The sequence below is a fragment of the Falco naumanni genome, chromosome 3, assembly GCF_017639655.2.
Source record: "Falco naumanni isolate bFalNau1 chromosome 3, bFalNau1.pat, whole genome shotgun sequence".
Taxonomy (NCBI): Eukaryota; Metazoa; Chordata; class Aves; order Falconiformes; family Falconidae; genus Falco; species Falco naumanni.
Genome location: NC_054056.1, coordinates 21,235,878 through 21,257,687, shown reverse-complemented (window position 1 = coordinate 21,257,687; position 21,810 = coordinate 21,235,878). Strand labels below are relative to the sequence as shown.

At 38.6% G+C, this 21,810-nt stretch overlaps 1 long non-coding RNA gene across 1 annotated transcript; it reads left to right on the top strand.

Annotated features, from left to right (window-relative positions):
- Positions 1 to 761: 761 nt before the first annotated feature.
- Positions 762 to 19,076, top strand: LOC121085224. The gene is made up of 6 exons (XR_005826990.1): positions 762 to 1,084; positions 1,395 to 1,466; positions 15,337 to 15,564; positions 17,444 to 17,530; positions 18,386 to 18,508; positions 19,006 to 19,076. It is a non-coding gene; the product is annotated as an uncharacterized LOC121085224 (long non-coding RNA).
- The last annotated feature ends 2,734 nt before the right edge of the window (positions 19,077 to 21,810 follow it).

Genomic DNA, 21,810 nt, shown 5'->3' with positions numbered 1-21,810 from the left:
TTATCTTACTCCATGGGTATACAACCAGAAAAAAACCTTTGTTCATACACTAGATTGTTCTGCACAGGCCCCAGGGAGTTTACATCTTAGGTTTTCACACCTCTTGTGTGCAAATATTTTAAAGTATTTGGTTCTTATTGTCATTGAGCCATAAGGACTTAACATACATGCTGACTTTTATGAAGTCTGTGATTATTTCTAGATTCTAGATGGTGCCCATGCCATCCTGATAGCCACTAGAATGTAAGGTACTCAAGCACGTACATACACGTTTTTTTAGAAAGCATGAAATGGCTTTTTGTAACTCCTTAATCCTACGTCAAAGGGTAGAAAATGCAGGGGTTTTTTTCTCTGTGAGCTGGATGGACATCAGAGATTCTTCTCTCTCTTTGGGTCCCGCAACCCAGCTTTGAAATGTCTTTTGAAGAGATGAAAAGGGTGTAATTGTAGCTTTAAAACCATGAACTCTGCACATTACGGAAATAAACGGTTCCTCTCTTTATTCTGGGGTCCAGGCTGAGGTAATACACAGATGTAAAAAAAAATATAGATCTATTCTGTTTTATTGTCTCCTAACTGCAGCCCCCACCTCCCCACCCCTTTTATTATTTTATTTTGTTTTTGGGGTCTGGAAAGGCAAGCATGCTGAAAAGGCCCAGTGTATTGATGTGTGAAATTGAAGGAGTTGCTTGTTCTTATGATTCAGACACTGTACCCTTTGACAGGCTTAACATAAAAAGAAACATACTGGAAAACACCTAAGTATGAAAAATTCCTCAAATTCAGGGTGTGTTCATACAAAGTGAAATTTCTACAGTGTGGAAATCATTAAACCTGATCCAGAAAAAATGTGAGGTGCCCCAGCCATTGAGATGTGAATCTCTTTAATCCACACAAGCATTAGAAAAATCTGAAACATGTGAAAGTTCAAAAGCTGCAAAGCCATTACATGACTTCTTATTCATTTCTCAAATATTGTAACTTTCTATTGAACTGTGAAAAGGCTTTTTCTTGTATTTTTTTTTCTTTTCATAAGCAATAGATCAGTCAGTCACTAATGTTACTGCACATTGTGAAGCTGAACGTGAGTTTTACTTGGTTATATCTGCTTGGATTTAATTTCTTGATTTATTTTAAAGCATTTATGTAGCATTTCAATAGTTGGTAACTTGCACCTTTTCAGCAGTTGCTCTTAGGGAGGGGGAAATGGCAAGACCTGATACAATTTTTAACTTTTTTTTAAAATCCCAACCGATTTCACAGTAAGTTTAGAAGTAATTTTAATGACTAGCTCTAACTTTGCCTGAGGGCTTTTTAACTGTACGTGTGCTACTTAAAAAAAGACAACTAAAAAACTAATAAAACCAAAACAACACAAAATACCTTTTTTTCAGCTTAACTTCACAGCTCTGAAGTACACCAAGAGGACCTTTCAGATCTGGTGAAAACTTGCTACAGAGAAAACAGTAAGTTACTATTTGTGAAGGGACAGACTGGGTTGGTAACAGAAATGCTCAGCGCAAGGATTTCCCACTGTGAGCAACCCTCCAAAGCGCCTATGTGCCTAACTTGAGGGCTGTGGACATGCCTAGCCCCAAGCCATCCTTGTGCTGCCACAGCAGCAGCTGAACCCCCTGGGGAGGCTCGAGCAGCCTGGCAGATCTGGCTTTCCCACTATGGGAGTATTAATTTGTTTTGCATCTGCAATTGTAGCATTAGGCTTATTTTTGATACCTTTGTCCTTGGTGTGGTCAGTTATAGCAGCCCTCAAGTTTTCAAATATTTGTCTCTCACTGGGGTATGAGTCATGCTCTAGGCTGTTTGCTTAACGAAGTACTGGTGGAGATAAAGTTGCTGGGGAGGGGGCGACTCCCCTGTGTCTAATGGTTTTGTTCTAGGAGCTGCCAGGGATGTAGTGTTACACTGCGATGTCTGGAAACATAATAGATCTTAATACATAAGGTAACTGGCTTTCTTAAGGGCAGGAAGAATAGAAACTTTCATATTGATTTACTATTTGAAAATCAGCCACATATTCTTTTCTGTGAAGCTCCTGTGAGAAGATAGTACAGTGACAAAAACCAGTTGGAGTTGTTTTTTACAGTGACAGCCAACTGCAGAATCGGACCAAGAGGCTTTTTGAGTCCCTTCCCCACGAAAAATGTCTTCCACACTTAAAAAAAAACCACATGGAAATAGTTGGCAACCTGACTTCCATTGACTTGCCAAAAGAGGTATCAGAAGAGCTGAGGTAATCCACTGATTTCTGAGGTGGCAAAGCAGAAAAGTGCAAGTGGGCTGGAGGTGGGGGTGACTGCAGGAGCAGAGGGGAACAGCAGCTGAGAGCTCCAGGATCTCTGGAGGAGACCACGTTCTCAAGCAATGCTCATCATTTAGAGTTATAAAACCTAAACAAAACAAATGTCTTAAACCTGTGCCAAGACCCAAAGAGTTTAAAGGTAAACATTAGATAAGGGGTAGCTGTAGTCATTCTGTCCTCTGCTGCCAAGGCCTCGCAGCACAACAATGGGCTATTGATCAAAAGGTCATGCAGAAGAGGACAGGGTTTGAAGAAACTGAATTAAAAAAAAAAAAAAAAAAAAAAAAAAAAGCGCCCAAATGAGACAAATGCAAAAATAGTAACTCAGAGATGAATGGAGTTCTGTGCAGCAAGCATTTCTCATATGCATTCTTTTATTTGCCTGTGCAGATACAGTGAATATCTCTAATTCTCCGGGTTTGTACAGTGACATCCCCCTGTAGTCTCCAGAGCTTGAAATGGCGAGTAATTACACGTGTCCCTCTAAATAAAGTGGGAGAAGTGACAAAAGAAAACAAGATGCTGTGCTTGGGTTTTCCACTTGATGCTGTTCTACTCTACGTGTCTTGTGGGGACACTTAAGGCTGTTCACATGCATGATGGTAGCCAGTGGCTACTGACCTGTTACTCTGGTGTTTAGGCCTTCACATGGTAGCGGCAGCTGCCAAGGAGTATGACATGAACAACCTGCTGCTATCTTGATCTTCTTGACCAAAAAGGTTTGGCTTTTCCTCCCCCGGAAGTTAGGTGGGAAAGGGGAATAATTCTTTGTAGCTGAGATCCATAAGTTGTCAGCCTCTTGTATCCTGAAAAATATTAATAAAGGGCAATTTACTTGTGTGAGGCTGCTGTAAAAAGATTCTAAAATACAGAGGTTCTAGTGTCATCCGCAGACGACAATCTGCTAAGTGTGTGTTTTGGGGGCAAGCGGAAAAAGAGCATTCCCTGTGAATGACAAGTGCCAATCTCATAATGTCATATTACCATTGCGGATGAATAAAGAAAAAGGCCCATTATGTGATATCTAACTAGAAAGAAAGTTAACAAAGAACTACACTGTGTTGTTAGTGAGAGGAAGGATAGACTTGTGGTTGGGGCACAGGAGATGTTGGTTCAAATTTCTGGCTCTGCAAGAGACTTCCTCTGTGACCCTGGGCAGCTCGGAGGTGGCACCCAAGCTGGGGGAGGGATTTCCTAGTAAGATAACTCTGCACCCACTCAAATGGGTGCCTAAGTGGCCATGTCTTCGAGATGGGCAAAAAGATCTTTGAAAATCTACAATAAAAGTAGGGCTTGAGCCTTTTTTTTTTTCTTATTTATTTTCTTTCCCCCTTTTTTCTCTCCTCCCTCTCCCTTTTTTTTTTTTTTTTTTTTTCTCCCCTTCTCTTCTTCTTATGAAAGTCTGGCTCTGATGCTGGTTATTGAGCATTTGAGCATCTGATCCTTGACCTCTCTTGGGATTCTGACTCTTAGTCATCTTAAGGCACAGTTTCCCAGCTGAAAATGGGGATAACAATGTGTCCTTTATATCTTGCTGTCTGCCACTTCTGTCTGTTTAGGCGTCAAGGTTTTGGAGGGAGGGGCTGCCTTCTACAGTATGCAGGTATTTGACCCTAATCTTTGAGAGGGATTGGAAGAAATGGGGACTTTAGGTATCAGTGTGATGAAAAGGAACACATAAATGATGGTAAAAGCAATGATTCTGAATAAGTGATGAACTCAACTCTGTAGTGTTAAGACTGGTTTTGCTTGTTACAGAAAGGACAGTTTGGGACAGAGTCAGGATTTCTTCAAGACCTGGGAATGTTGAGATCCAGACTTGCGGGTTAAACACATCTCTACCCAGAATTAGAGTCTGTGTTGAAATATGTTTTCAATTATAATCTGTTAGAAAAGTAATGCTGAAATTTATCTTAAGTTGTCACAGTGCTTCAAAGCATGGGCTTTTGCTTTCTCTAAGTCCTTGAACAAATGCAGGATATGTTGAGGCAAAACTGTTTCCAATTAAGTTGATGCATTCTGTTCTTTAATGTTGCAGGATTTTGAGTTTAAGTTAAAGAAAAATCCCGTAGCCAGAGTTCATAAGGGTGATTCAGATAAAATCGCCTGGAAAGTAGTCATTTGCCTGAATTTCTGTGGCTGCGTCTTGTTGGGTCCTCAGATAGCACAGGGTGACACATAGCCATGAACTCCCTTGAAACTCTGCTGACTAACACTGACTGATTCCTAGCTCTTCTCTGCATCAGGCCACTGAGTATGTAAGAGGGACTTGAAGCATATGGGTTAAGGGAAATAAAAGTGATTCCAGAAAAAGTCTTTGTTGCTTGTATCTGCTGAAAACTTTTGCTATAGTAAGTGTGCCTTGCTCAGCAGAACGGGTTTTTAGAGTTCCAAGGGTTTTTCCCTGCCTAAGTGAATCATTCCTGTTTATCACCCCTCATTCTGAGGAGTGCTATCCTGAAAACTGCCGTCATGCTAAAGATTAAAAAGGGATTAAGAGTGTGTAATGGGTTTTTCAGGTAAATTTGTGTACCCATGGAGCACATTAATTGCTCAGGTTCAGTTCTGCAGCTCAAGACAAATAGTTGCACATTTATGTTTGACACTCTTATTTGTCAGCTCTTGGGGCTGCTGCTGCAGGGATCCTTGAGTGATCTGCCTTAGCAGTCTTCTGTAAGTTCTTTTTTATATGTGCCACCTCCACCCCTGCTCCCCTTGCACACACGCTTCCCCACTGAACCCTAGCCAGCAAGCTTATGCCAGAACATAATTTGACTCACTGATGTTGACTGCTTTGCAATGCCTGGCCTGCTGATTTTTTTTTTCCCTCAAGAAGTTTAAGACTACTCAGTACACATACTCAAGGTCATTTTCACAAAGGTAAAATATCTGTGGAAATGATGATAAAAATAAATCCTTGCATTTTCATTATATTAAGTAAAAACAAAAAATCATGTGATGTATGAGCAAGTGGCCAGTTTCTCACTGTGGCCAGTATCCTGTTGCAGGAGCGTGTGTGACTGGTGGTCAGTGCTGAATGAGTTTTGAATTTTTTTAAATTTACAAGAAGACATATATTAAAAAAAAAAATGTGTGAGGTTTATTGTGGATAAAGAGGTTACTGAAGTAATCCTCCTAACATTGTCTGGAAGAAGTTTGTGCAGGTATTCAGTAATGCATTAACCACCTGTAGCGAGCTATAAGGAAAAAAATCTTCAGAAATTACTGAGTAGCTTTGCTGAAGATAGAAATGTTTTTTCAACTTCTCTTGGTAAAAAGAATCTTATCTGTGGGACCCTGGATAGTCTTTTCACCATTAACACAATCTGTCATGCATTGTGTGGAGGACTGTGCTGTGACAGGGGTTCTAAAAAGAAAAAAGCTTGGATTACAGTTTCCTACTTGGTTTTGGTTTGTTTAATACATGTGTTAAACAAGTAGATCATTTAGAATTTGAAATATCAACTTAGGTTATGGATCCAAGTTATCTGGTTAGCTCTAACTGTGAACCTAGTTACTTGGTTCTCTTAAAACTAGGTACAACTTACTTTCATACTCTTAAAAGAACACTTTGGAATCTGGCCCCTGAAAATTTGAGAAAATATTTAACATAACATTAAACCACACTGTAATTTGGAGTGGTGTCCTTTAGGCTTTGTCTTGAAAAGTCAGGTCAAACCTCTCTTCCATCTGAACTTTTAAAATGTTTTAGTTGCAAGCTGTTGTAAACAAACTTGCTGGACTCAGAAGATACCAGAATTTTGACGTATTTTGATGTATGCACCATGGGATAATTGTTCTATTTCAGGATGACATTTGGTTGCATTATCCATGACAAGTAGGCTGTTTCCCTTGTCTGCGTTTCTAATCTTAGCAGTATGTTCTCTTCATAAAAGAGGGTATGCTCTTAGTATGAATAAGAAAACCCAAGAAAAATAACCACAGTGTGACATGGGTCCTCTTAGAGCTGAGGATAGTATTATGAAGGCCCTCTTAATGAGGGATAAAAGAAGACATTTATTTTGCTTTGGAAAAAATGTAGATTATTAGATCTCATTCTGGAAATCTGGGCTGTGGCTTTTTTCTGCCTAGTAGGGTGAAAAATTTATGTTCAGTGTAGAACTGTATCCTGGTCATCACTTTGAATTAATTATTGACTGGCTGAGTGAGTCCTGTCCACTTTCTAAATCATAGCAGAACTATATTTCAGTGGCATGTCAGGCTGAGGCTATTCGAATGAGCAGATCTTTAAAAAAGAAATAAAGGTTAAACATACTTTATGACAGAGTAGCGAAATCATTTGCTACAAATGAACAGGTGTCTAGCTTAAAAAGAACAAAGAAATCTTCCAAACCAGTGAGTCTAAGTCATTTTTATTTGAACTCTAACATGTATTCAAGAGTTTAATTGACATGCTGTATTATTTACTCTGAGAATCTATTCTGAAGTTATTGTTTTGCTCCTGTCCATGTGCTAGTTTCCTACAGATAAAGGACTAAGTGACTTTCATGACAAACTATGTGCATCGCCCAATAGACATTTCATGGAAGAGCACAACGTGTTTATATCATCCTTTGCTTTCTACAATCCTTAGAACGCATTTAGAGGAGAAATCACAGCTGCTTTTGTCTGAAGAGCATCAGTGTTTTTATGACTGGCAAATATGACTGGCGACGTGACTCAGCTTTAACAGCAGTGACCTAGATCTTGCCATAATGGACGTGATCCCAGTAGTCATAGTGGGGACGTTTGAATGCCTCAGTTTTGCACGAGTGAGACTGTATGCAGACAGATTATATCATAGCAAGCAGATCCCTAATAGTCAGAAGTGCTGTGCTGTATTGACATATGGTTTGAGAGAGACAGTTTAAATATTATCAGTAGCTTTTCAAGCTTTGAGTAAATAGGGCGTATCAGTAAGTGGTATGGATGAGATGGTGAAGTTATGGATTTTACAGTGGCTTAACTGAAATGAGACTGTTTCCAGCAACAATTGATATATGTTTATAATAGAACAAAAGACAGCTAGGGCATTACAGAGATGTTACCCAGTCTCTCTTTCGGCAAAAGGATAGCATTTTGAACTAGTTGACCAGCATCATATACTTTTATCCACCTGCTGATTGCTGCTTATGCTACGAATTTGATCTCAAGCTTCTTTTGATGGAAAAGTGTGTCTGTTGCAACAAAAGCACCCTTGCACAAAGTATTTGTGGCCAACACGTTAATAGTATGAGTCTGGAGATTGCCTGATGGCTCTGGCTTTAGCCAGCAAACACTGAACTGCGTGTGTAACCTCAGTGGGCTATTCAAGTTCCTAAAGTGACACATGCACCACAAAAAACTTTGATTGGTCAGGGATTAAATGACTTTCCTTCCTCTCCTTTGTCCTTCCTTTCTTCCCTTCCCCTCCCCACTCTGTGTATGTCTTTCCAAAGAATGTATATTGATTTTTGGCTTGAAATTATCACTGAGATAATGATGAATAGAGAATTTCAATGTGGCATTGTTGTGCACTGGTCAGATTTTTATAAGCTTTTTCTAACAGCACCACTGCTGCCAGGCTTTGATCATTTAAGCCAAAGACATTCAGATATAACACCTCAACATTTTAAGGCGCTCAAGTATTTGCATTTATTTAATAATATATGTTATTACTGCACCGCATCAAAAATGCCCACCTTTTGGCTGAGTTAGGACTGCATCTAAAGCACTAAAAATAGATCCATCAGTGCCCGAGGGCCTAAAGTGAAGTCTTTACATGAATTCATGGATGAGTTTACTTGGAAAACATTGACTGGCACTGGAAAACAGAAGCTGGACAAAATTAACAGCAAATCCTCTCAGCAAAGTAGATCTGTTGACTGTCAGCTGCCCTAGATTTTAGAGTGAAAAACCACTCAGACGGTTGCTGAGCATCAGTGGCTCAGAGAGTTGGGGAAATTAGCCTCTGGTTGTGAGAATAATTGGATTCCATTTGGGCAACTTTCAAACTTTTCCTTCACTCAAATATTTAAAATATTAGAAGTGGTTTGTTTTCATTACTGTATTTAAAGGGCTGGAGGGTATTTTCTTTTTTCGGTTGTAATGCCTAATTCTCCTCAGAGGTTCTTAGCATACATGCTGCTGTAGAAAGGGCACTTTTTGTTGTTCTTACTGAAGCACCTTTCTCCTCTCCTTCACCTCCCCTGCCTGCCCCTCCTTTCCCCCTGCCTCCCCTTCCCCCCTCCCCCCCCCCCCCCCCCCAACACCCTGTAAGTGGCTCAGTAAAAACTGGCACAGTAGGAGCCATGCCTCCAAACAGAAAAACAGATATCACCTCCAAACATCCCAAAAGCACATGCCCTATTTCAACAGCCCTTCCTTTTATCATTAGGTAAGGTTTCAGTGAGGCTTGGGAGTATCAGAAAAGTTAAACCAAGGTGGTTAAAAAAAAAAAAAAACAACTCACCAAAAGACCCCACTCCCACTGCTTCCTCTTGAGCATCTCTAATGTCTCCTTCGTGTCTGTAGAGGGGCCATATTTGCAGAGGTAAGTCTGTTTATTTTTATCTCAGATACAGTGAGTGCTAAACAAGGGGACTCCTTTTCCCTTTTATCCTTCTAAACTGAGTTTATGGGAGGTCTCTCTTTTTTTTCTCAACCTCAAACCAATATAGATAGTAATTCACATCATGTTTGATTGTTCTTTCTAGTACTTCGTGAATAGCTGTTAATCTTAATGATCCTTCTATCCTATATTTGAATGGACCACTACCCATTCCCCATACACTCTGGAGGATGTATGTCGGGGCATACATATTAATTAGGCAGAATTGTGTAAGCAGTTTTTCCAAAACCACCAGGGCCAATTAGTCATCCAGACATTACATAATAAAAGTTCATAAGTTGAAAAGAATGTTCTCAATCATTCATGCTCAGTAAAAGAGAGGTTTAAAAGGTACAAATGGAAATTAGATTTCATGAAATTCAGAACTGGAACATTCCCCTTAGAAGTAACACAAATTACTGCAATTGGTAATCTAACTGGAAAAGCTCATGTACATGTGGATGTACATGCATGTCTATGCATCTTTATCTAACTCTGTATGTCCTAGAAGTTGGTTCAGGAGCTTAGACTGGAACAAATCTGGCTGCTAGAGAGCTCCCCTGCATTTAGTGAGGCATTGCATGGCCAGAAATGCAGAATAAGCACAGCTAAGACACCTTCAACACTTCACTGACCACAAAAGAATTCAGTTTTGATGCAAGATGTGGAGGTGGAAGAACTGCATCCATTTGGGTGTCAGTGAGGCTATAAAATCCAGAACATAATGCACTGCAAAGGAGAAGGCGTGAAAAACCATTTGCAGATGTAACATACACAGGAATAAAGTGAGGTGTCCAGAAATATGGAGAGGACTATGGAAAATGCTTACAGCCTTGAAAAAAAAAGAGTCTAAATGAACATTCAGAAGAATGCATCCATTCTTATCCAATATAAACAGCAGAGGGAATTTTGAAAACTGGGTCCTATGTATATGTAAATTTTGACCAGTTACTCCTGATTACCTTGATATAACCCATGCTATGTGGCTTAGATGAGGCTGTGGTAGATACGCAGCTTGTGTGAGAACATTTAATTACGTGAATCTGATTAAAATCTACTGCATTGTAACAATGAAAAGAAGTAAACCAGTTTAAAAATATGATGAATGATTTTAAAGTGCTGAAGGTATCAGGGTTCATTATTTGATTTTAAGGTCAAATTCCAAGTGCACGTTATCATGCATTTTCTCTTTTATGGAGAGTTCATTGAAGGAAAGTTGAGGGGGTGAAAACGGTGCTTCCAGCAGATCCCATAAAACTGCACTTTTTTTCTCAAAGACTGACGATAATCTTTTGTAGTTGTACTTGAACTTAATCTGCCTAGATTTATAAAATGTATTAAAATTCTTTTCTGAACTTATCTCTGTACTTCCAGTATAAAATTTTACATTCAATATTCTCTTCAGACCTGGTAATTTCATTTCCTTTTACCCATCTCCATGCATAGAAGAAGCAGGAATGATGAGGCTGATGGAGCGTCACTGTTTGCTCAGGAACAACATGCATTCGCCCCAAACCCCTCCTGTGCATAGCCTGAAAGTATTGCATTGTAGGCTTCTGCTCTGTATCATCTTCCCTTTTGTACAGGGTAATGCCACTCTCTAAAAAGCAAGTAAGTTCTGTGAAGAGTTTTGAGTAGAGTTTTAATTTCAATTCAGTATTTTGACTTGAAATTAAAGGGTGATTCTTCAGTCAAAAGTTCTTTTTCATTGGAAGAAAAAGTGAAGATCCACCCACAGACCTTTGTGAGGCAGGTTGACCTCATGATGAAATTACTAATGTTGTAGAAAAAACGTCAATTGGCAGAAATGCACGTAAGCAATTCTTTCTATAGTCTAATCACCTAGTATATAAAACCAAGCTTCTCCAACATTACTAGATTTTAGAGAAATTAGGTGATTTTCTTCTTTTTGGTCAATTAAATATACTTATTTCTTGAAGCTACATGTCAGTAATAAAAGGTGGGAATTAAATATGTTCTTGCACATATCGCAGTGAAGGTTAGTTAGTGGTTCTAGCAAAGATTTTACTGGTATTAGTAGAAGCCTATAGGAGAAATTGTGCTCTTTGTAACATTGAGATAAATTCCTTTTTGACTGTCTTCCTGAATAATTTTTTACTGCTTTTGCACCTTGTTCACCACTCATGATTGCTATCAGGTAGATGTTTCCTCCTGTCTTCTTCACCATCTTTAACTCCTGTGAACACAAACCCCTTTTTATCAGCCTTTTTTGTGATCCTTCCAACCAAGGAAGGATCTAAAGTGAACAAAAGGAAATCATCATCACGCAATGAGTTGTGGAACTCACTGTGGTTGGAAAACAGAAGTTTAAGTGTTTTAAAGTAAGAATATTGATGTTTGTGCAGCACAGGCCGGCAGTTATGTTCAGTGTGATGGTTCCATCCTAGTGCTTCAGAAGGCCCATCACCTCCTGCTTACAGAGGACCTGAGAATAAGAGAGCTGCTCGTCCCTAATGGTCTTTTGCTGAACATCTCCTACTTCCCATTGTCAGAAACATGACGATGGACCAGATGGTTCTTTAGAGCGAGCCAGTACTTCAGTTCCCGTGTAAAGCATTCCTTCTCCCCTCAGGGCCCAAATTTGCCTGCTCAAATGCATATTGGAGCTGCATTGCCAGTGTCTAGTTTAGACTGAAATTTTTTTAGGGCAGAGGTAATATCTTCCTTTTAATGACTGCCCTATATGTAAGGTTGAGGGCATAAATAATCATAATACTAGATACAAGGAAAAGTCCGGTTCTGCTCTCATATAAGTGAGAAGCAGGATGCATCCTCTGACATAGACTTTATGTTTTATGTCAGTGGTTGTCTATGATAAATATTTTCATAGTGATTTCTAATTATTCTCATGGCAAACTGAAATGGAGGTTCATTTTGTGATAGCCTGAGATGCTTTTCTTAGTAGTTGACTTTTTCAAGTCTAATGGTTAATCCTTGAATGGAAAGTGGCTTTTGCACAGCAAATGGAAGCTGAGTGATGTTTTTGCTTTTAACATGTGCTTATATGGGTATCCGCAGGACAATGTCTCAAGAATAGAGGGGGAAGAAAGTCTCTATCATCAACAAACTCAATGACTGCAACCCAGAAAATTCTTTGGGTTTTAAGGCATTCCATTGATAAGGGAATGTCTTAGTGGTAGAGAGCAAAAACAGAATGATGAGCCCTTGTTTAACTGAAATACTTTTTAATAAACAAATATAGTGGTAATTTATCCAAACATTAATTATTAAGTGTTTGCACAGATCTTAGAGTATGTATGCATTTCAATATGACCACTCAGGGATGTTACCTTAGAGGTTGGCAGGGTAATATTGCAGAGTGACTGGAACCTTTTGAACTCATCAGCATGACATCAGAAAGTAAAACCTCTGCAGTTCTCTGACCTGAAAATGTTTTCATTGTAGTTGTTGAAAGTCGTTGTACAAGGCTGGCTTTGGGTCCAGGTGAAAGAGAATGACAACTTGGTAAACTACAGAGTAAACAATGGATACCTTATATACAGAGGATGGCAACCATGTGGGAAAACAATAAAATCTATTTCTGAAATTAGCCTTTGAACAGGGGCCTTTTAAATGTCAGGGGAAGTTTTTGGAGATGGGTGTTACCAGTATTAATACAGTATATTTAGCTGTCTCAAGCTTATAAGGACAATATCTGGTTCTTACCTGTTGGACTTGTGGAAAATTACTCTGCCACCTATGTGCTTGAGCAGGTATCTTGCCAGTGTAATACTGTGCAACACAGGAATTGCTGACAAGGTGCCAGAGTTCGTCTGTGCTTGTAGCACAGGGACTTGAAACATGCCAAACTACCACTCTTTTGTAACTGAGAAGCATCATCAAATGTGGTGAGCTAATTTTCTCTCTATAGATCCTTGGTGTAGCAGCTACAAATCTTGTTCTTGTGCATCCTGGGTGTGCAAAGGGGAATGACACTCTTTAATACCAAATGTATCCATGCTTACTGAAGGCTACATAAAGGTGTCTTTTTTGACTTAGAAGTAATTTGCAGAACGTAAACCTGGATTATTTGAAATAATAAAGCTGTCACTAATATGATATCTTTTAAAAGAGGGTGCAAATTACACCCTTTTGCAAGAGCCTGCTGGGTAATGGCAGAAACAAAACAAAAGAAAAGAGGCAGACCAGTGAGAGGAAGCAAATGTAAATCTAAGATGCTGAATCCTAGTGAGACAAGAGTAGCTTCCATTATGAGTAATTCTGCTTCTCTTAATTTATTTCCTGTCTCCACCCCCCAGCATTTCTATTATTCTATAGGCCATCCTATTACTGATTTAGATCAATAGCAGACTTCCCAAGATGTTTGTTCTTCATCCCGTTTTTCATGCAGAATAGTTGGGAGGGTGCAGACATGAAAAGGAAACAAACAGCAATGCTAATTTCAGTATTTCTTCATTTGTAAATCAAACTCTGCTTTGCATGAGTCTCTTTATATTCAGTCTTTGGCAACACAATAACATACTATTTAAATGTGCATTTTAAATGACTGCAAATATTGTTTTAATGAGTTCTGGATATAAAGTGGAGAGCTAAATGATGGAGCCTTCTTTTCGGAAGTCTGTTGTATTTAGTTCTGGCTTAGGACACGAAGCAATAGCTCACAAAGCGTTCACAAGCTTTAGAAAAAACTGTAAATGTTTCTGTCTATAGCTAGAAGGATTATTGATAGGTTTCAGGCAACATTATGGGTCATAATGCCACTGTTTCGAAGTCCACATTTGATTTTTGCTGCTTAGATTAAATTTCAAAAAAGGGTGTTGTTAGGAATACTTGTTGTACTAGAGTCCTGAAGTAATATAATCTTGGCCTTTCTGAATGTCATAGAAAATCAGTTCCTGTCTTTTTTCTTCCCTAAATAACTTTTGGTTTCCTGGTAACTCTTGGGCTATTCTTTTAATCACTTCACAGCATGTAGAGCTGATGGGTAGGGGTCTAGAATATTTCCCCATCCCCACAGGCATTTTCACAGTGCAGCTGTTGATCATGTGAACATATTCATGTTTCCTTCACAGCTGACACCCTGCAAATGTCTTGCGTGCCTAGAGATGGTAAACATGTGTTCAGAGCAAAAGGAGCTTTCTTCTTATAGGGATGGCCTGTCAATTTTCTTAGAGGCGAGGGAATTTGAAGTGAAAATAAGGGTTTCTTCAGTTGCATTAAGACAATAGAGACCATCGATGAAGGAGAAGAAAGTGTGTCATGCTGGGGTATGGATATAGGAATCCAGACATCAAAAAAAAAAAAAAAAATCTTTATTTTTATTCCCTTAGAAGTAAAGGGCTTCAGAGCAAAAAAGATAAATGTTTCACAGATTTTAGATTTTTAGCTTGTCTCACCTCACTTTTCCGTAAGAGATTTTCCTTAGCTGCTGCTTTAAAACCCTCTTTTGCTGTGTAGTTTATTAAAATTTTGACAGCTGTCAGACTAGGGATGTGCTGAGAATGCTGCCTATCACACTGACCAACTGTGTCATTGCTTCTTTGTTCTTCCATCTGTCTGTCTTTCTAGTTTGTCATTTTTTTGTCCCACTCATGCTATAAGTGCCTTTGAGACAAGTGATGTTTTTGCAAGGTGTTGTGTACAGCACCTACACAATTGCTTCTGATACATGTCATCCACTTACTTGTGTTTGTTCCAATTATTCAGTTCCCTTTTCTAGCTGAAAAACTCCTACCAGGTGAAAAAAGATTAACCCCCTGTTACACCGAATACAGGAAATCTCATATGAATGCAATTATAATTTTGACAAGAGTCTAAAATGTTTAAAGAAGACTTTCCAAGGCATTAACTTCTGTCAGTGCTTGCTTCTTCTGTAAAGGAGAGCTCATGCCTTTTTGCAAGGACTGAATAATCCAGTCAACTAATTAACTATACCTTCCGTCATTTTTTTGAACCCTTTCATTTGAGAACGCATGAATGTTTCCCTCTGTAACCTAGTGGACCTAATATCAGACAGTGAATTGTCATTTGAGCTAATCTAACCATATTCTTTTCTCCATTTAAGGAAATACTAAGGCTGAAAAGACACATTTATTTCATATCAAATTTTCCAGGTCTTTTGTGTTCAGTGAAGCTCATTTAAGCAAAAATCTGATAAAGGGATAAATATGTAATGATGAGTAAAATAATGCATGCTAGGTATAGGTGACATATCTAATTCTAATGTTAACAGACTTAGTACCAGAAGATAGATATTTATGCTTCTGTATTCTACATTGCACAAATAACCTGATTGATTATGTTAGGCTTATACACCAGCAAAGTGCACACCTGTGTTTAAGGTTAACCCTTAGAACACTTATCTGTTCCCACAATCTTTTCTTCTGGTAGTGCATGCTCCATAACTACCTCTGAACTGCTGATCTTTTTCAAATTTTTCCAACAGGAAGGATCTAGTCTGTTGTTGCCTTTGTCCTTGCACACTGCCTTGCTGAACTCCATCCTTCTTGGTACTTCTCACACCAGTCCTCTCCAACTGCTCCAGGCAGTGAGCCAACTGACTGCTTTGTAATCACACTGTCTGCCTCCTTGAGTCATGGAGATATGTCATCTTTTGTATTACTGCTCTGTGGATGAATCCTTATCCTGTCCTAATGAGGCTATTAAAGACGAGGTAAGCCTTAATATCTGGGAATAAGATTTTATAGAGTCATATAAGGCACATAGATACAAGGACAGATGGATTGCCTCTCCAGTGGATGTCTTGTCCTCAGAGCTATTGTCTTGGAAACAGTCCTTGATATTTCAGGTAATATTTCCCCATCTCCTAGATACATTTGATTTTTCAGACACAGCCCAGCTACAGAATAGCCAATTTCGAAGCACTCAGCTATGCTGTAGGCCTCTCAAGATGCAGGGAAATAGATTTCCACCATTTGTGAAAGCTCATATTTTGCTACATTATTACAAAAAAAAAAAAACAAAACAAAACAAAAAACCAAACAAAACACAACACCCAAACAAAAACAAACAAACAAAAAAACCCCAAAAACAAAGCCCCAAGAAAATCCCAAACCACAAACCAACCAACCAGCTCCCTAGCACTCCCAGTTCCCACCACTTTTTGGTATTAGAAACAAACCAAAACTTTTCTCTTGCTCCATGAGAGGTTTTAGATTTCTTTCTTGCTGGTTGCTTTTTTAGAGGGTAAGGGAAAGGAAGGGAAGAAAGGTGCCAGTCTCTGAATAATGAGTCCTCTTTTTCCTATGTAAAAGTTCTTAATGAATGAAACAGATATATTTTACCAAGTCACTATGAAAAAAAAAAAAGAAAAAAAAGAAAAACTGCAAAGTATCTCTGTGGAATATTAATAGTGATTGTGTTTGTTTCATTTTGGTTTAATTTTTTAAAATAACATCACGTTAGAAGTAAAAAAAAGAAAAAAAGACTTCACTGTAAATACTAACATGTTAGGATTGATCTGTCTGTTGCTTGGCAGAGTGTTAAAACCCACTTACAGGAACAATTGCTCCCAGTATAATTTGGTGCTTCACTGTGAAACAGATACATACCTTCCGGTGTATTTTTATAAGACGATAATATATTTCTTATATTCTTCTATACCGTGGTCTGGTCTTGCTCACATAAACTGTTATTTGTGTGTCCAGTCCCATCTTTCTTAAATCACATCATAGCATTGAGGAAAAAACTGTATATGTGACTGAGAGTTCGGAGGCTTGGACACATTAGCAAGGATAAGGTTTAACAGTGTGCATTAATGAGATAGAATGAAAATAATTGTTAGCTGACACACCAGCGCAGCAAAGTGAATGAAGCAGAGAGGACAGTAGTGACCACAAAACATCCAGCAAGATGGTATGGCTTCATGCCGCATTCTGTCCCTGAGCAGTCATTTGGTGACACTGTGATCCAGGAACATAGTCATCCCTTTCTGTACATTACCATAGCATGATCTGTTAAGCTTTAAAAGCAGGTCTTTCATGATATTTTTTGTTCACTTCTTAATTGATTTTCTATTTTGTATCAATGAGGATAGAACATTTTATACAGACTCATCAGGAAAATTACTTTCATTTTTGTGCATGCCTGTGTGTGTTCAGGTCTTCTTATGTTCGCAGTAACAGGACTTACAGGCTTGTGTCTGCATGAGATGAACTGCATTTTGCATCGTTGTCTTCACCTTCACATTTGGGGCTGTTACCTTCACCTCCCTCTGTTAGTAGCCTAGGGCACATGTTACCTCATATCCACATGCATTCTGTCATGTCTCATTTTTTGACTGAATAAAACCATGTTTGGAAGATGGGAAATGGAGGGCAGAATTGAATTCTGTAGGTGTGCACGGAGGAGGCACTCTTCATGCAGCTTTCCGCCTTCCTGATTGTGGGAAACAGCTACCTTGACTTTCTCCAGCTTTTGCTTGTGGAAACTATATGGGGCTTTGTGCAAATCTGTGTTTATACATCACCTCTTGTAAGCAATACCAAATTTAGATCCAACATTATGAGAGCAGGTTCTGTCTACCATGGCAGGCATAGTATGGATTCAGCAACAGGACACCACGAAGCAGCTTGGATGGACTTTGAGTGGGTACTCCAAAATCAGCAACACTCTAAAAGGTGGGACTTTGGCTCCAAAATGTCTCCATCTTCCCTTTGGGGGTAATATGGTGAGAATTTGTGGCTTTCTGGAAGAATGTGAATGCATCTCAGTGCACAGTGCTTTTCTCTGCATGCCCTCTATTTGGAAAAGGCCATTAAACCCTTCCAATGAAATGAGTGCATATCAGTGTTTTCACATAAAGACATTTCTAGAACAGGTGTGTTTACCATTTGAACTACTGGTTAGGAAACCTCTTTAATTTTTATTAGTAATGATACAGGCAGATTCAAAGTCAGGAGCTGAATTTTCACAGTTTGAGCCTTGATTGCGTTGACTTAAATTTATTTCAATATAAAAAAATCTTTGCAGGGACCTACCCTTAAGGACTGTGTTTTTCAAGGCTTGATTTTTATATCACCTAAACCTGTCTATGCTTGCTTTTACTTGAGAGAATGGGTATCTTTGCGCTATAGTCCTGTGCTTCTTGGCAATTTTATAGACTGCTATATTATACATAATTTTATAACTGCTATGGCATGTTAATATCATATTGCCACTAATCCAAAGGAGTTGCACAAGGTGATTGAGGGTAATCCTATGTTAGCATATAGACTGAGTATCAAGATGGAGGACTATCTTAGCACAGAACCTCATGCAGGTAATTTATCCAGTCCTAGTGAAGCATATACATCAGATTTTTTTGTGACTTGGCTGTGAACTTTCAGTGGAGCCAGACAATCTTTGGGTTGTCTGTATTATTCTGGAGGGAGAATTCTGCTTCCCACTTTACTCAGTTCTGCACTGACAAAGGTGTACATGGCTTTCTTCTCATGAATCATCTACTCTCTATTATGTTAATTTTTACTTAGCAGATGGTGGTCCCAACTGGTCTGGTCTCTATTTTTTGCTGAAACCTGCAACCTGGTTAGCTGATAGAAGGCAATTGGGGATGGAAAGAACAAAACTTTCCTTGTTTCTGTTTTCAAATAAGTCAGGTCAGTGTCACTGCTAATAATATTCTCTTCTGTATTTTTTATACACATGAATATCATGTACCTATGTTGCCAATTTTGGGGGATTAAAATATAGTATTGATTGTTTATGCCTTATTACATTAGCCATCCAACTGAAGTCAATTGGAGTATCCACACAAGGAAAGAATGTAGGTCTGAGCCTTTGATTCCTGTAGCATTCTTCTTAAACCAAACCAAAATATTACTCTGTGTTTGGATTGTGTTCAGTTGCAGCTGAGAGATGATTGTTTGTCTTTCAGATTCCATTCACATGACTATCTTTTCATAACTGATATATGATAATTTATACTACATGTTTTCAGGACTATGTCATGTGAAAAGTAATATTTAGATAGCCAAATATCTGACACAAAAAGTATATGACTATCACACACACACATGCTTAAAAGTCCAAGAAATCACATCTCCCAAGTTGCTCATATCTTTCCCTTTCACTGTTTGTGTTGGTTTCCTTTCAGTAAATACAACTGCAGATCTTTGGCCTGTGCCACATGTCAAATAAGGATAAGAACCCTCTACATGGAAGTAAGTTTTCAAATGTAAATGAAGCAGATATGTAAATCTCAGCAGTTTCCCTATGTAATATGTATCTGTAAACTGCCAGATTATGCAGGTGTATGTGCAGGGGGTAACTTGCACATGCAAGAACCCATTTATGACAATTAAACACTTTGTGTGTGGAAAATAGAATAAGTTTAGAGCAAGCACTTTGGCATGTACACACTTTGCCAGAGTAATTGATGGAAAGAATATTGAATACCTCATGTAAGGACACAAAAATACAGAACTGCCTAAAGTCACTGAAAAAGTAGCAAAGAGCAAAGTATTTCTACTTTTTTTTTTCTGCTTACAATATTCTGCTAGATTCTGAGTATCTTATTCTGTGCCCTGTCTTGTTTAAACATAATGTAATGATAAGAAGGCTTGAATATTCTTTTTAAATTTTTTTTATTACTTTGCAATTGCTGGGGAAATTGTAAGTAGCTCAAGTTTAGATTTGGAAGTATTTAACTACTCTATTTCCATCTCAATTAACATATAATACCATCTTTAATTCTGTATTTATCACAGAAATTTTTTTGCTCAAAAGATATACTTCTGGGAATATGTTAATTGTCCTGTGCCGTAATATCACTTCTGAAAAGATTAAGTCTTTAAATATTAGAGTTCAGTAGGACTGTTCTTAATCTTTGGTATAATAATAAGTACTGAATGTCAGACCTTTTCAAATATCCAAATTGGAAATGTCTTTTATCTCACTAAAACGAGTGGAAGCTCCACATGTGTACATATGAAAGTAGGGAATTGTTACCCCAACTATACCGTGCGAGGATAATTGGAAAGGATTAATTTACTTCATGTGGCCTTGAGGGAGATGCACAGTCTGCTGCATTTCCAGGAAACAGAGAGTTTGGAATTCTTTACTTTTGCTGGTGCAGAATTATCTGCAAAGTTTGCATGGTCAAGTAGTTTTAGGTGTACCTGTCCTTGAAGAAGTAATCCAAAACAAAAACTCGGGTTTTCCCTGTCTGAAGCTTATTCGTATTGCTACAGCCTTTTTACATGAAATGTTGACTATTAAAAATATTTTTCCCTTTGTTTTTAATATTCATGCAATAGAATTTCTTTCAAGTGTTGAAGTAGAATAAGTTACATGTGTGTATGTATTTATATGTATAGATACACCAAGATTTTGAAGACTGTGTCAATAAAATTAGTGCATGTTAAGTTTGGTTTAGATATGGGCTAGCAGGTACAGTTTGAGGCAGAGAGGCTCAGACCAAGGCTTTTTTCAGTCCTGGGTGGGTAGCTGATTAATCAAGCTCTTCTACTACTCATCTGCTCCCATAGTTCTACCTGAGTTGCATTTTCCTTGCTTAGCTCCCCTCTTCTTATGCAAAGTCTCTGGCTCAGCAGTCTAACTTTAACCTATTTGACCTTGCCCATTTCCTTTCCACTGCGTGGCAGTTCAATAAAGATACTGTACAAGCAATCGCCTTTCTAGCATATCGCCAGTTGGACAGGAGCTGACATGAACCTTCTAGGAAAGCTGAGATGTGGTATAATATCCAAATTCACCTGCAGTCAGCAATTTTAAGGTGTTATCTCTGAAAAGCAGAAGGGATTGAGTGGATATGCCATGAAGGAATTAATGGAATATCCACTTTAATGCTCTCCTAAGAATGAAACCATGTTTTGCAGAAATCCAGTCCAGCACGTGTGCTAATACAGTGGCATTTGGGTCAGCTGGACCTCCCATGGGGTGAGACTTTGCAGTCTCTGAGGTCTGCTGTCGGTGTTGAATGTAGAGAGTAGGTTGGTTATTAGCTGGTATGGTAAAACACTGAGTCAGCTGCAGCTGCAGACTCAAGAAACCATGAAATAGATGAGTTTTTTAAGGTGTATAATTTCATGAGGCAGCATAAAAGGCCAGTGACAGCTATCCAAGAGTGGCTATAGGCCTGTAGAAGAAGGTCTTTCCACCTATGAGACACCTACAGAACATCAGTAGGTGATTTGTAATGTTCTTCAGTGGGAAAAGATACTTGAGATCAGACCTATGATGCTTAATGCTGTCATGTAAAAGACATTTGATCTGTTTCAGTTGTGCGGATATCTTCTTAGTCAATGGTTCTGTGTATTGTAGAGCCTGGTCTTGAGCTGAAAGAATGAAGAAAAACCTCTCTTCACTCATTTGAACACAGAAGGTTGTTAGCTAATTTTGAGGAAATACAGGTAACTTTGTGCAGAAAACCGTAGGTGATGCACAGCCTAGAAAAATCTTCACAAAAATGGTTTCCCAGAGGATGAGAAAATCAGAAATCAAAATAATCAAAGTCACATGCCAGGCCTATGCTTTACTGTGCCATCAGCAAGTCAGACTATTCTGCAGAAAATTTACTGCTGCCCCTTGTTCAAAGCAGGGCCTACACACTTTCCTTAGCTCCCATGGTGGCTTCCCATCTTCTCCTCCAGGGCCCCGTTCTGGGTCCAGACCTCCTACATTTCCATGTTTGTTGACAACATGCATGACTAAAATGGTATTTTCATATTTCAGTGCAGTTGAGGCCCCTTAAAGCAGAGGGTTGTGAGTGTGAAAGAGAGATATGTTGTTCCCTAATGGCTTATTACCATCCCATTTGCAATTCAGATCAGTTCTAAATTGACTGAAATTTTTAAACACATAGCAGGCAGTTTAAACTAATGATTGTCTGGAGGTTCACATCTGACATGAACTAAGCTTCTGTTCAAAACAAATTGCA